The sequence below is a fragment of the Talpa europaea genome (genome assembly GCF_964194135.1).
Source record: "Talpa europaea genome assembly, chromosome: 10".
Lineage (NCBI taxonomy): Eukaryota > Metazoa > Chordata > Mammalia > Eulipotyphla > Talpidae > Talpa > Talpa europaea.
Window position 1 is genome coordinate 22,297,837 of NC_140077.1, and position 14,824 is coordinate 22,312,660.

Consider the following 14,824-nt stretch of genomic DNA (forward strand, 5'->3'; position numbering starts at 1 on the left):
GGGATGCACATACACTGTGAGGCAGCTCAAATTACCTGTGTGGTGAAACCATGTGTAGGTATCGTAAAGGAAAGCCAATGCCAAACACCAGACAGACACATGAGTGAAGTAGTTAGATTCTAGCTCCCAGTCAACATATCACCATCAGGGCCTCCCTGGTGGCGCAAGGGTTTAAGCACCGCACTATGGAGCAATCCGCAGCTCTATCCCCGGCAGGCCAGGGAGCAACCTACATGGGGAAGCAGACCTCTCCTGTCTCACCCACTGCTCCCCTCAGCAGTGTATTTCAGGAGATCTGCCTGTTCTGTTCCCTGCTCTGTCTCTGGTGAATCCTCTCACCTCCTGCATCATCTCTGGCCTGTACCACAGCTCTTGTATGCATAAATAAATAAATCTTAAAAAAAAAAAAAAGATACTGTATCTGTATTAAGACCTTCCTTAAAAAAATTAAAAAAAAAAAAAAAAAAAGAACAAGTCACCTTCAGTTTTCAATTCTTTCCAGCTAAGGCCCAGACAAAGCGACCTCCCTCCTGCCCTATCTGAACTCCAACAGAATCAACAGCATAATAAAATGGTTGTTTAACAGCAGTATGCTTTGGAGTGTCTTGCTACATAACAAAAGGGAAGAAGAAAAAGCAACTTTTCCTCGTTCAGTAGCTTCATACTGAACACACACAATGCACACATGCCCTTACACTTTTCCCAACTTTAATGTCTACACTGCCATTGAGAAATCGGGCAGACTAAGATAGTTTCTGTTTAGGAATTTAATGATTCATCTCAAATATAGAGTGCCTATTATATTTAAGACACTTTAAGATGTGTTTTTAAGATGCCTAAGACAAAGATGAACATACAGGCTGTAGCTGCTGATCTAACCTAGGAAGGGGGTGAATGCAAATAGTGCACGAAAATATTTAAGTGCCAAAATAGGTATAAGAAAGTTAACTCCACCACAACTAGCTAATTTATAGTATCATTCTGGACTTATCAAAAGTTTTTGGATTCTAAGAACAGCTTTAGTAAGTAGAAGGCCTTTAGTATTATGCCTAGAAATAAAGACTGGGGGGAGGCACATTTAAAATGTGGACCTTATTCTGTGTTGTCCAGATTGTGACATGAGTGGTTTTTGTTATTCTTTTAAATTTTCTGTATTTTCCAAGTTGTTTACAGTAAGCATTAACTTTAAGAATAAAGTATTTCTAAAAAATAAAATCATTTTTTAAATGTGTTTAAAACTAAACTACAAATGGGTTCAAGTAAGTAGTAATTGGTCTGCACAACATAAGCTGGCTTAGTGTTTGCATGCTGAATATGCAAAATAAATTTAGTATTTAAAGGAAAACTTTAGTATAATAAAAATTGCATGAACATGTTACTTGACTTACTATTAATATTTGCTTTTGTTCTCTTTCCTTGCTAGTTATAAATATTTACAACATATCCTCAAATAACAGACCAAAGAAACCCTCAGTAAATTATCCATCTTTGGCCATGCCCTCCTGGTTCTTCTCTCACACATTCTTTTTCTGTCTCACTCTCTCCATCTGCCTGTCTCTCATTTCTCAGTCAGTCCTCTCGCCATCTGATTACTTTCTTCCTACTCTAACTGCCTCAGTCTATACCCCTCAGAGTTACTGACTTCTGAACTTCCTCTCTGTCTCTAACTGACCCCAAATCCCTGCTTCCTGTGTCTGACTGTGTGTTTATCTGTCTGTCTCTCCCCCAGTTCTCCACTCCAGGGTGGGTGTGTGTGTGTGTGTGTGTGTGTGTGTGTGTGTGTACACGTACATCTGTGTTCTCTCTTGAACTCTGCCTTTCTGTCAGTCTCCCCACCCCCAAAGATACCACCCCATTTCCAAAACATCCCTGTTAACTTTTCCCTCTGATCTTTGTAAATAAACAGAGCTGGCATGTTATTATTATCCCTATTTTACAGATGGTAAGAATACAGTTAGGACTTCTGGTATAAATCTGAGAGGGTAGAATTTAAATTTAAATGGTTCCTTTCTTTAATACTTTTTTGATACTCCATGGCAAAGAACTTGAAACAAACCAATTTTAACATTATACATTACACAATATTAACATTAAAAATTCAGAATCCTTTCTAAGATGTAAATCTCAACTTTTGTCCATATTTTTGTCTCTGCACCAAGTTAAATGATCATGAGCTGTCAGCCACTTGCCTATTCTAGAATCCACCCCATCATATTCACAAGTTAACCTGTATTATTTGGAACCTCATGATATTACACACCAGAAGCTAGTGCTTCCAACAGAACTTCTCTGCTTGTTTTTATCCCTAGACCAAAACCTCCAAGTCTGTCATTAAAAAAAGAATATATAAGAGGGACAACAAATATTAAGAAGAGTAATTTGAAGAATGGGAAATCATACAGAAAGCTAGTATGAGACAGTGAAAAATACAAAATGCAGGCAGGAGCATCTTGTCTATGTTTTATTGAGAGAGGAGAAAATCCTCTCCAAATGCAGGTTTACTGCTGCTAAGCAACACCCTATAACTTTTCTTCTATCTAAAGCTCTGACAAATGGAATTTTTCTGTAATTCAATAAACTCTTAGGAATTACCCAAGCTTCATCCATCCTACTGAGCTCATGAATGTAGAACTCTAAATGTTTCACCACTAGCTAAGAGCACATTTTCTGATAGGTGGCAGAGGAGGAGGATTCTCCTTTAAGACATACCTAGCTGGGTGGGGGGGGAAGCAAATATTGTTTAAAAATGAACAATGATGTAAAAAATAAAAATAAATAAATAAATAAAAAAGACATAACTAGCCTACTTCTATTTCTTCTCACTTCTACAAATGGGAAGTCTCTGCAACAAGTGTAATTCCACAACCGAAAGAAATTTCTAACTTGTAGTTCAGGTTAATGCTTGTCAAAGATCATCCAATAGGTGACTAATTTTATGCACAGTATGACAGCCAGTCACAGTTTTATATAGGTTTGTGATTAAAAATCTATGCTTGTACTTCTGGCACTAGTTCATCTGCTTCTATTATGCTAATGAGCACACAAGTACTAAATCAACATTATACCAGTCTTTTCATTCATTCTAGTGAGGTATTTTGTGAATAGTTAACTCATAGAGTTAATGAGGACAGGGTCATAGATTCAAACTCTGTGTTGGCCAATTAGTTCTGCTGTGTTTCAGGGTTCCATGGTCACAGCCAAAACCTTAACCTTGGTTTCATGTTTCATGCGAAGCATTAGGGAAATGAATACAGATGTACCACCAAGATCCATGACTATGAGAAAAAGATAATAAAAATTTAAAATAGTAATTAATAATAACACCATCTACCTTTACTAAGCCTGGCTAGTTATGTGCCTGGTTCCAATAATTTCTAGTCTTTTTTTCAGTCATTCAGGTTAGTATTATTATCCCTGTTTTATAGCTGATGCGAAAAAAAACGCAAATTGATCATATGAAACAAAAATCACAAACCTGGTAAGCAATGAAGACTATATTTAAAATGTAGGGTCTGTACGCCAAAGCTTAGGTCATTTCCACAATACAATACCGCCTTCTCCAGAGTGTGCCTTAGTGACACTGGACAATCAACAAAACATTCCTATTCAGAACTACTCAGTGCAGTTATTTACTAATTGAGCACCCACTGTGCCCGTTTAGTTCCCATAGCTAAGCACTAGTCTACCTTCCAAAAACTTAAGTAAAAAACAATCAAGGAACAAGTGTTTATGTTAACGGGAAAAAATAACTCATTATAACACACAAAGTAGATTGTAATGGAAGTGACCTCTATTTGTTCTGTAGTGAAAACATTAATTATCTGGCTGATTCATAACTAAAGATCAGAATGAAATTGGCAAAACATAGACAGGACTCATGGAAAAAGAGCAAAGAAAGCATTTCCTAAATATTTGATTCTGTAAACACCTTGTAGTTAACATGGGATTTAAAGGAATTAAAAAATAAACATTTCGATTCTTAACCCTAAGACTTTACTTTGAACAACAAATTTATTTTTCTTCTTGGTTTCTCTAGACTCCCACTACTGACAGATACACACACACCAATGCCATCATCAGCGTCAGTCACAAAGAGTTCACTTTAAAAATTGAAGGTCACTAAGTCAAGACCCTTCCTGGCTGGCAGATGCACTTTTTTAAGCATTAAAAAGACTGGCTGGGGCCTCCCCCGTGGCGCAGCGGTTGAGTGCTGGGTTGCGAAGCTGCCCGCGGCCTCTGCGGCTGCTCCCCGGCCACCTGAGGAGGGTCCCACATGGCGCGCAGACCTCTCCTGCCGCCCGCTGCTCCCCTCAGCAGTGTACTTCAGTCCTTCTGCCTGCTCTGCTCCCCGCTCTGGCTCTGGTGAATTCTCTCACCCTCCTGCGCTTCTGACTGTACCCAGTGCATGTATAAACAAACAAACGAACAAACAAACAAACAAATAAATAAATAAAACATGCCTCTATAAAAAAAAAAAGACTGGCTGAAAAAAAAAAACAAAAAAAAAAGGTTATACAATGCTGTATAGTCAGTATCTGAGTCTGAAACATAGGTAATTGTTCAGCTAAAGCTATAACATGCAGGCAGAAAACTGTAACATAACTTACTATGTTATAAAGCACTAGACCACCACAGCACATCCCAACAACCTTCTCACACAGCATTCTAGAAACTCTAAAACTGAAAAATAGCATAATACAATCTTACATAAAATGCAATTGCTTAAAAAAAAAAAAAACACCACCAGCCTGCAATCCGAGAACTTCTTTTAGTGCCTTTTTAAAGTGTATGAGTTAAGATCAACTATTCTCATTTTACAAAAATAAATCTCAAGAAAATATCTAAAATCTATGTAAAATTAATTATCATCATAGTCATTAATTACAAACCACCACAGTAATGAGCACTTATTTACTCCAGGCTCAACCAAGCTCTTCATATTCACATCTCATTTAAACCTTGTGAGGTAAGATAAATGCTATTATCTCCATTTTAGAGATTAGTAAACAGGCTCAGAAAAGTCAACTAATTTGCCCAAAGCCAAACTAGAAGTCATAGCATAAGGATTTGGACTAAAATTTGCACATTCAACCAATACACTTTGGTTTCTGAATTATCGTCAAGTCTTTTTCAACTAATATTTCAGGATAAATAGAAGTTAAGAATATCTAATTAGTACACTTCCAAACCCATTAAAAATTGATTATAAGATCCCGAATCTCCACAATGGGGAAAAACAAGACCAAAAAAAAAAAAACAAAACAAAACCCACCCGCTTAGGGTTTAACTGCCAGACAAGAAAACAGACAAGAATACTGTTGACATTCTGAATTCTCACTTTGAGAAAACATGGAACCTTAGCACACATACCTAAGACGAGTGAAAGTAACCCCAATGTTTCAGCCAGTATGCACAGAAGGTCACGAACTGTCACAATCAGAACGAGGTTTAGCACATTAGTATCTGAAAAGGGGAAAAAGACAGAATTTGGAGGCTTATCTGAGGAACCTAAGGGTGCTGACAGAAAGTCATAACAGGGCAAGAAGGGTAGACGTGTGTGTGTGTGTGTGTGTGTGTGTGTGTGTGTGTGTCTGTGTGCTTGTGCGCAGGGGGCGGGGAGGGAAGTTTCCACATTCTGGTGGGCCTTAAAATTCAAATGAAGCTTAAAATTGACTCTACAGGTGATAGGCAGGGCCCTACTGTCAGTCCCCCGAACAGCACAAGAACATCTACACGGCTCATTCATTCCCCAAAACACCTTCCCCCTATTTATTAACTCCCGATCATATTTATGATCCTCATAAAGACGTGAAAGTGGTCTTAAATTTCAACTGACCTGGGCTGGAGACAGACTAGCACGGATATATCTGAAACATGTTTCCTCGCACACCTCACGTCTAACGAGCACCGCAACAGCAGCGCTGGAGGGCAGGCGAGGCGGGTCAAAGACTATTATTCCCATTTTTCAGACAGGGAAATCGAGGCTGCAGGAAACGGGCTACAAAAGACCACAGGTCCAGCAAGGGGCAAACCCGAGACTCTTCCCAGGGTAGCAGACTCCAAAGTCTGTGCTTCTTCCCTGACACAACTTGGAGCGGTGGTTTAACAGCTACAGGAAACTCAACAGCCTGACTCGGGGTTTTCCGGGGTGCGCCCCTGAAAATCAGGAAGTCCTTCCTCCCATACAGACGGCTCGCGCGCAGCCACAGCTCATAGCCCGGGGCTCCGGCCACCAGAGTGGACTCAGGGCCAGGCTGGCGACCCCGCACTGGCCAGGAGCCCCCGGGCCGCCCCCGAGCCGGCTCTGCCGCCCCCCGCCCCGAGCCCCGGGCGCAGGAGGGGTCGCCCCGGGGCGGCTCAGTACCTGTTGAAACCCGGGAGAGGAACGACCCCTCCGCAGGGAGTACTCGGGTGCAGGGCCCAAAGCCCGACGCAGCCCCTGAAAGGGAAGCGGGGCTCGGGGAAGGGCCCCTCAACCCAGGGCCCGCGGGGTCGAAGGGCGGGAGCTTCCCAGTAACCTCTGCCCCGGGCAGGGGCCCGCCCCGCGCATCACGTGAGGAAAAAAATACCGGTAACAAACAAAAGGGAAGGGAAGTTTTGCCCCAAGTGTGAGGGGAGACGCGGAGGCAGCGAGCCCCACGCCGGGGTGCGAGGGAGGAAGACAGGGAGGGAGAGAGAGGGACGCGGGGCTGCTCGTTACCCGGGGCGCCGGCGCTCACCGCTTCCGCCGCCTCCTCGAAGCTCAGGCTCTTCCGCTCGCGCCGCTGGGGCGCGCGCCAGGCCTCGGCTCCGCCCCCCCCCGCGCCGCGGTGCCTTCTGGGGGTTGTAGTCTCTGCTTGGCCGTGGTGCGGGCTGCTTCGTGGTCACGTTAGAGTGGGTGGCAAAATGGCGAGGGCGGATTGTTTCCCCTTCAACTATAGACGTGTTCAAATCTGACATCAGTCTTACCATCCCGCCTCTTGACCAACGTTGTTGGAAAAGGTAGTTGAAACTCATTTCCACGTTCTCCTTTCTCCTCTGCACTGCACCTTAAGCCCCTCTCAGAAAATGCCCTTGTTGCCATCAGTGTCCTTGTTGCCAAACTTTGCTGGAGGAATGTTCAGGTCCTCTTGATGGAGGACAGGAATAGAAAAAACTGAAAAGGGGGTGCACCACAAGACCAGAAACCTGGCTCACACAAGGAGGTGGGGGTAGAAAAGATTAGCATAGCCATTGACACAGCTATGGAAACCAAGATCCTTAGGCGCTGATGCCTACATTGCAACGCATAACATCCAAGCAGGTATCCCGGTGCGCATCCGAAGGTAAAGATATGGAGATTGAGCCTGCTGTAGAATCTCCAGTCCCTTTCGGATTCTGCATAGTTATCCAAAATCAGCAACTAACCTAAGGCTCACAGGGGGTGAGCCCCTCCCAAACAGAAGAAGACTATATCAGTGCTGTCTCTGCACAGGCTGGAGGCAGCAATCCCACTGCCCACCTGTGCCTATGCAGGTGCCTCTTTTCACCAACTCCCTCGCTCTGCAGGACAGCAGCCTTCCTGCTTGCCTGTGACCCGTACCATGCTGGGACTTCTCTTCACTGACCTCCCTCAGTGGAGGCAGCTCACGTCAAGGCCGCCAGCCTGCAACCATGCAGGCCTCTCTTAGCAAACCTGTCCCTTTCAGGGCAGCTTTCCCTGCCTGCTTGTATCTGTGCAAGTGTACTTTACTTTTCTGTCTCTTCTAATAAACCTTCCCTTTAATTATAACTACTGGCTCTGTTTCGTGGAGAAACTCGCAGGGAAACTCACCGTGTGCAGCTGAAAGGGAAGCTCTGGTAAAACCTTTCCTAGAATGAACCCAAGGACCCCGCACTCCAAATCCACTAACTCCAAAAACCACATCACTCTCATTTAAGCTTTAGTCACCATTTGACACAGTGTGCATTCTTTATCACTAATTTTCTGTGATGCTATACACTTTCCTTCTTTCGCTCAAGTATTCTCAGTCTCCTTGGAGATTCTTTTTCTAACCCACCTCTTAAATATTAGCATTCAAAGTTCTTGGTATTGGAGTAGCAAAGAGGACACTCCTGCCCCTGCTCTCTTGAACTCATTTGTATTCCCAACTTGACTGCCTCCTCCTCACATCACACAGGCATCTCAAATGTATCAACTGAAGTGAACTGCCTTCTCCTCCCCATTCTCTAATACAACCACTACAACCTTCAAACTGAATTCCATTCTCTCTAACTTCCTCTTCTGTCCATGTTCAAATGGTCACCAAATCTTATAGATAATTTCTCCTGAGGATCTCTTGAATCCTTTCACTGCCTTTGACTTAACTCAGATCCACACCATTTCTTATCTGATCACTATGTAGGCGTCTTCTGGTTTCAGCACCTTCCAGTTTCAGCGCACTTTAGAGTCCTCCCTACTGCTATCAGGTCCATTTAGGCAAATGGAAAATTTAATCATACTGTTAGGGGGAAAGGATGTTCGGCGCTAATCCCATACAGACTTTGTGGACCCCACCCCCACTCCAGACCAAAGTCATCAAGACATTGGGAAAGACAAATCCCGTCACCACCAAAGGGAAGGTGGCTGGGACCTGAGGGTGGAGTTAAGCAGCCAGGTTGGGTATAAAAAACCAAACACGTGGGCCTTGGGCTCTCGCTCTGTCGCCCGCCTCCTGGCTTCACGGCTCCTGGCTTGCGGCCAGCTCTCAGAGTGCCATTTGGGATTCCTGATCGGCGGATCGGGTAGGACGCATTTAAAACTTTGTCTCCCATTTTTCTCCCCGAGTTGTACATTTCCTCATTTGCCCTTCCCTTGTACATAAACCTTTTATTAACCTTTCGTGTGTGCCTGCAGTAGAGCATTGATAAATCCTTTTAAGCGCGCGGCTGAGGACCCACAGTCAGGCACACCGTTTTGTATCGGGAATGCCCTATAACAATACCAGGTTTTGGAAAATTCTTTCAAGGGACCCACTTAATTGTGTTTAAAAATAAGAATCCAGGTGAATCCCTTGGGTAACTTACAAAATGAGACCAGATCCATTACTCTGTCTCCCTTCCAATGTGATAGTTGTGCAACAGGGTGGTCCCCAGGAAAGGGGGAGGTTCCCTGCCCCACCCAAGGGAGGGTGGAGCTGAGCAGGAAGAGGAGAAGCTGCAGAAGAGACTAAGGAAGGAAGCAGGATGGAGCCAGGAGACCTGGAGGAGGCGCATGGAGCCTAGAGACACGTGAAGAAACTGCGCTTGTCTTTTGGTCGTGGACTGGGTGACATAGATGTGGGTGAGACCCGTGGGGAGGTGACAATGGCAGCTTATATCTTGATGTTGATTTTGCTCTTTTCCTTCCGGGCTTGTCCGGTTGTTTGTGACCCTTTTCTTTGGGTCCCCACTGGAAGATGCTTTAGACTTGTGGCAGGCCTTGGGGCCTTGCTCTGGGCCAATCCCATTTGGATGGACTTTTACCCACGAGGGGTCGGGTAACTTTGGGTGCTTCATTTAGAAACTAGACTTTGCCTTACCTGTATTGTTTGCTAGTTTTATTAAAGTTCCTTCCCATTAAAGTCTCATATGTTTTGTGTTGATGCGGCGGATGGCAGAACCCATTTAGAATAGGCAGGTTTGCGGGGTTTGGGCTGCCCCTCTCCCTGTCCTATAACAGTTGGTGGGGAGGGTTCAAAGAAAAGAGATAATTTAGCAGATTTTACATAGGACTAGTGGGCCTGAGCTTTTTTTTTTAAGTTCCCCAGGTGATTCAATCATTCAACAAAGATGAATTTTGTTGCCTTCTGTGTATCAGGCATTTGCTGAGTACAGAGAAAATAATACTGAACAAGATAGTCTCTGCCCTTGTGGAGCTTACTTTCTCTTGGAAGAAACAGATATTCTTCTAATTTTTTTATACCAAAAAAGAAATCCACACCAAAAAACCAAAAACATATATATGTAAACATATATATAATTGCTAACTGTGATAAGAATTATACAGGAAAAGTAATCAGTCCTTTCCCTTTCCCAGCCCAGGGTAGAAATCAGCTTCTGCTCCTTAGCCTAACACAGCCTGTGAGGAGCTAACTTCCTCCCTCTCCCATATCTAGATTTACCCAAATGCTCTATCTCACTTCCTCTCTTATCTTTGCATAAACTCTCCCTCTGTTTGGAAAACTCTTCCCTTTCTCCCTTGACTAACTTCTACCCTAATTCTCCTCTGTTGGACTCGAAGCAAATCCAGTAGAACACCAGCCACATGGAAGGATTTTCTGTGGATTGAAATGAATCATGTGATAAACTCCCAGACAAGCAGAGGCGAGCTAACCAGGGTAACAGTTGAATATGAGCTACTAGGAGCAGGACTTTATTAGCCAGTTTAGACTTATAGGACCTGAGCCAACATTAACATCCTTCAACACAGAGATCAAATATCATCTCCTCTAGGAAGCCTTTGGTGAGCACCCCCAGGATGAACTGCTTCTCTTACCAGAGTATTCATTGCACCCATATTTACCTCTCTTCCAGTGATATGCTACAGCTACCTCATTCCAACTTTGAAAACCCTACTTAAATATTTGCAAGTCAAGTTTTAAACCATAAAGTAGCTTAAAGTCAGCTTTGATGGAAGTATTTACACTACCAGCTAATGACAAATCAAGGCCTTTTTGTTTTGGAGAGTCATTTTACCAACACATCTCTAGCTCTGTCATACCCCTCATCTTTACACTGTATTGTGATGATTGCTCCTCTTTAGATAAATTCCCTGCAACAACTTTGTTTAGCAAACATTTATTGATATTTATTTCTATGCATTTATTATTACGCACCAAGGGTTAGCAGCATGCTAAAGTGGTTTACAGTGGAGAATAAATAAGCATTAGTCCCTAGTGTTATGGAGTTTACAATCTAGTAGATAAGACAAAAAATAAAGAACTTCATACTTAGAAATTGAGCTGTGCTGCCTTGTGATAAAACATCTGGCAATGAATGTGGCAGGCATGGAATTCTACATGATTTTAACAGGTGGTCTAGGAAGGCCTCTCTGAGGAGGTGTGCTTTCCACTGAGCACTGAAAGATGAAAAAAAGATAGTCAAAGGGAAAACCAATGAAAGAGGACTGTAGCCAAAGGAATGAGACTACACAATGAGCTGGGCTGTTTGAAAAACAGAATAGTTTTGCTGAGATGGTATGGTGACTAATTTTGTGCCAACATGACTAGCCATGGGGTGCCAGATTAAACTTTATTTCTGGATGTGTCTGTGAAGATGTTTCCATGTGAGATTAACATTTGAATTAGGGACTCAGTAAAGTAGATTGTCCCTATTCCAATGTGGATAGGCACCTGCTGAGGCTCTTGAAAGTCAGAGAAAGGGAAGAGGATTCATTCCCTTCTTGCCTGCCTGTTTGAGCTGGGACCTTGGTCTATTGATCTTCTCCTGCCTTTGTACTGGGATTTACACTATTGGCTATAAGGCCTTTGGACTCTGACTAAAATTACATTGCCTGCTTTCCCAGGTCTCCAGAGCAGATTGTGAAACTCCTCAGCCTCTGTAATGGCATGAGCTAGTTCATCCCTCACAATACCTCCCATTAATATATACATACATAAATTATAGATTTATACATATGCTGGTATCTGTATATCAATAGGGACATATGTGTGTATACATGTACATGTGCACACACACATTACATACATATATCTGATTGCTTCCTATTTTTCTAAAGGACCTGCACTAAAACAGATGGAGAGTGTGGGCTGAGTGAGCTAAATGACATAATGAAGTAATTAGGCCAGGTATGCACAACCTGGAGGCCATGGGGAGCACTCGATTCAATAATAGACACCATAGACTTTAAACTAGGGGGTGATATTTTCTGATTCACATTTTAATACAATCACTCTTGCTTCTGCTTGTAAGGCCAGAATAGAAGTGGGAGCTCATTTGTTGCAGTAGCCTAGGTAGGAAAAAATGAAACAAAGTGCTGGCAGTAAAACAAAATGGGTGGGTCTGACAGATATTTTGGAGGTTGATTCAAAAGAACTTCCTGATAGATTGAATGTAGGGGAGGATGAGCTGGTAAAGGAGAGGATATAAGTTCGGAAATTGTTTGTATTCATCTGCATATACTTAGCCCCCTTAAGGACAGCATCTAGCACATGGTTGGTGTTTCAATGGTTATGTGTTGAATGAACATGTCCTTCCTATGTGCTGAGCTCTGTGCCCTGTCATTGTCATGCGGATTCATATAGGGCGTCTGTTAGCCCACATAGTACCTTTGTGCAAATTGGAAGAAAGTGGCCTTTCTGCAGTGGGCATAGCCCACCACCAGGGTGCATGGACTGATGAGCAAAATGTAGGCTCCAAACCCCTCACCCGTCACTCCTCAGCTTGTACCCTTGTGCTGTGCACAGATACTACAAACAAATATCACAGCCCTGGCTTACCAAGTCTGGAGGTGGCCCAGTGGCATTAAATCCAGTATTTAGGAGAAGCATTTGATATACTGGGGTCACCAGAGCTGCTCTCTGATTGAAATGCAAACCTTTGACCTCGGAATCTCCAGGGGCTCTTTAGCCTTGGAGCCTCGTAGTCTCCCACATCACTCAGCCCATCAATAAAAGCTAAATTCAAAATGGTGACTTCGCTTCCTTGAGTTTCTCATCTGTCTCAGTTACTATTGTTAGAGTATTTCACATTAACATAGTCTCCAGCTTGTGCTCATTGCCTTACAAAATACAATAAAGGAACGTGAAACCAAAGGACCTTGATTTTTTTTTTAACAGAATAAATAAGGAATGGCTGGTTTAAAGGGCCCTTAGCTCTTAGATTAAAACGAACTGTGGTATATTGGTTTGAGGTGAGGCTGTAAGCAGTATGGAAAAAAAATATGCTTTTGTGTAAGCTGTTTTTTCCTTTGCATCCCCAACCAGAAGAGGAGGAGATGTTGCAGCAGTTCGCTTCAGAAAAGTAGACTAGGGAAGGGGTCAAGGTCATGAGGAAGAAAAAAAACACCTTAGAAGAGGATTCTCCCTTTACTAAATAAAAACATTTAATATGTCCCAAGTGCTTAAGGGGTGCCAGGAGCTGTGCTAAAGCCCTTACCATGCCCCATCTGCGTCAGTCCTCAGAAACGCTGTGCAGCACAATTCACGGTCACCACCATTTCACACTGAAGGAAGCTGAGACCCAGGTCTATGCAACCAGTAAAGTGACAAACCTGAAAGTTGAATCAAGACAGGCTGGCTGGAGACCCTGGCTCTCAACCACTAACTTATACCACCTCGCCTCACATGTTTCTGGTGCCAGCATCCCAGCCTGCCCTGCTGTAGCAGTTTGACCCTGGGGAGCCCTAGGATAGATAATAAAGGATATCTGGTTTTCGGATTCTTAGGGACCCTGCCCTGCCTGTCTGATCTGGATGGTCATATCCCATTCAGCTTCAAAATGGACGATTTGAACAAGACACATGTAAGAGAAAACTATGCTGGGGACATTTCACTGTTGCCTCAGAGTTTCACTATCTTCCCAGTACAATAGTGTATTTACCAGGTGATATGAGAGATGGAAAAAAAAATATATGAGCTCGTCCCTTGGAAATGTGAGTCTTGATTTGTCCCTCCTAACTTGAGAATTCCATGTGTGTACGTGTGTGTGTGTGTATGAGAGAGAGAGAGAGAGTGAGAGAGAGAGAGAGACAGTGAGTCAAGAAGCATAGAAGTGTCCAAACTTTACTGGGCTTCTGTGTTTTTGACTTCCTTCCTTGTGACTGGCCTCAGTAAGTGCTACTGTCTAGAATTGTGTGGGTCTCATCAAGCAGTGATTCCAGATCCCAAGGTTAAGTTAAGAACACAGAAAGCTCTCCCGACACACCATAAAAATGGGAGGGCAGCAGCTATTGCCTATTTGACTCTGGGCTTTGTGAGGTCAAGGCACCTGATGTTCTTAGCCAACCATGAGTGGTGCCAGCACCTCCATACATACTCCCCTCACAATGCGCTTTCCTGCACCGCGGCTGTTCTAGCTGCCTCTTGACCTTGATGCTCATAATGACCAGACTATCCAATGCTGCAACGTCCACTTGGAGGGAAGCACTTGGCGATTTTATGCCCATGTATTCATCTTGATCTGAGAACAACTTGACTCCTTAGAGCTATAATTGAGAAATAATCTAGTAACTTCTGCCACTTAGAATCTCACAGTTCAGCTCCAACTGAGCCTCTCAAATATTCAGAGCTGGGCTCTTGAGTTCCAATAAGCCTCAACTATAACCCATTTTTTTTGGCCTTTTTCAGGTGTTTATTGAGCTTTTGCATGTAGTGAGGCAACCAGGTTATACCCCAATTTTGACCCCTTCAGCACTTCCCTCTAGATGTGCACAATCCAGGCCTCCCTTGCCCAGCATCAAGGCAGAAGGTGGGGCAGGGGATTGGGAGGAGGGGGTGCCTTATGGGGAGAGGAAGGGCTGCAGTGTGGGGGTTTGTGTGTAATAGAAAATGTCTATTATGAAGCGTATAACCTTAGGTGATTCCTAAACCTCAGTTCCCTCATCAATGAAATGGAGACGCACCAACGCCACCTACCTCATCAGGTAATCATGAGGATTAAGTCACATAATGGATGGAAAATGCCTCGGTAAACTATAAAGACCTAACACGATAAAGGGGGCGTACACATTACACAAAGTGTGTCTCACAAGGGACAGAGATAAGTAGGGGACAAATAGATGTTTTAAATTGCTGGGCTAATTCTTTTTTTTCCTTATGAGTAGTAGTAACAGTGACCTGATTCCTCGGTTTTGTTTCCAGCCCCAGACTTGTTCCCATGGCCCCAC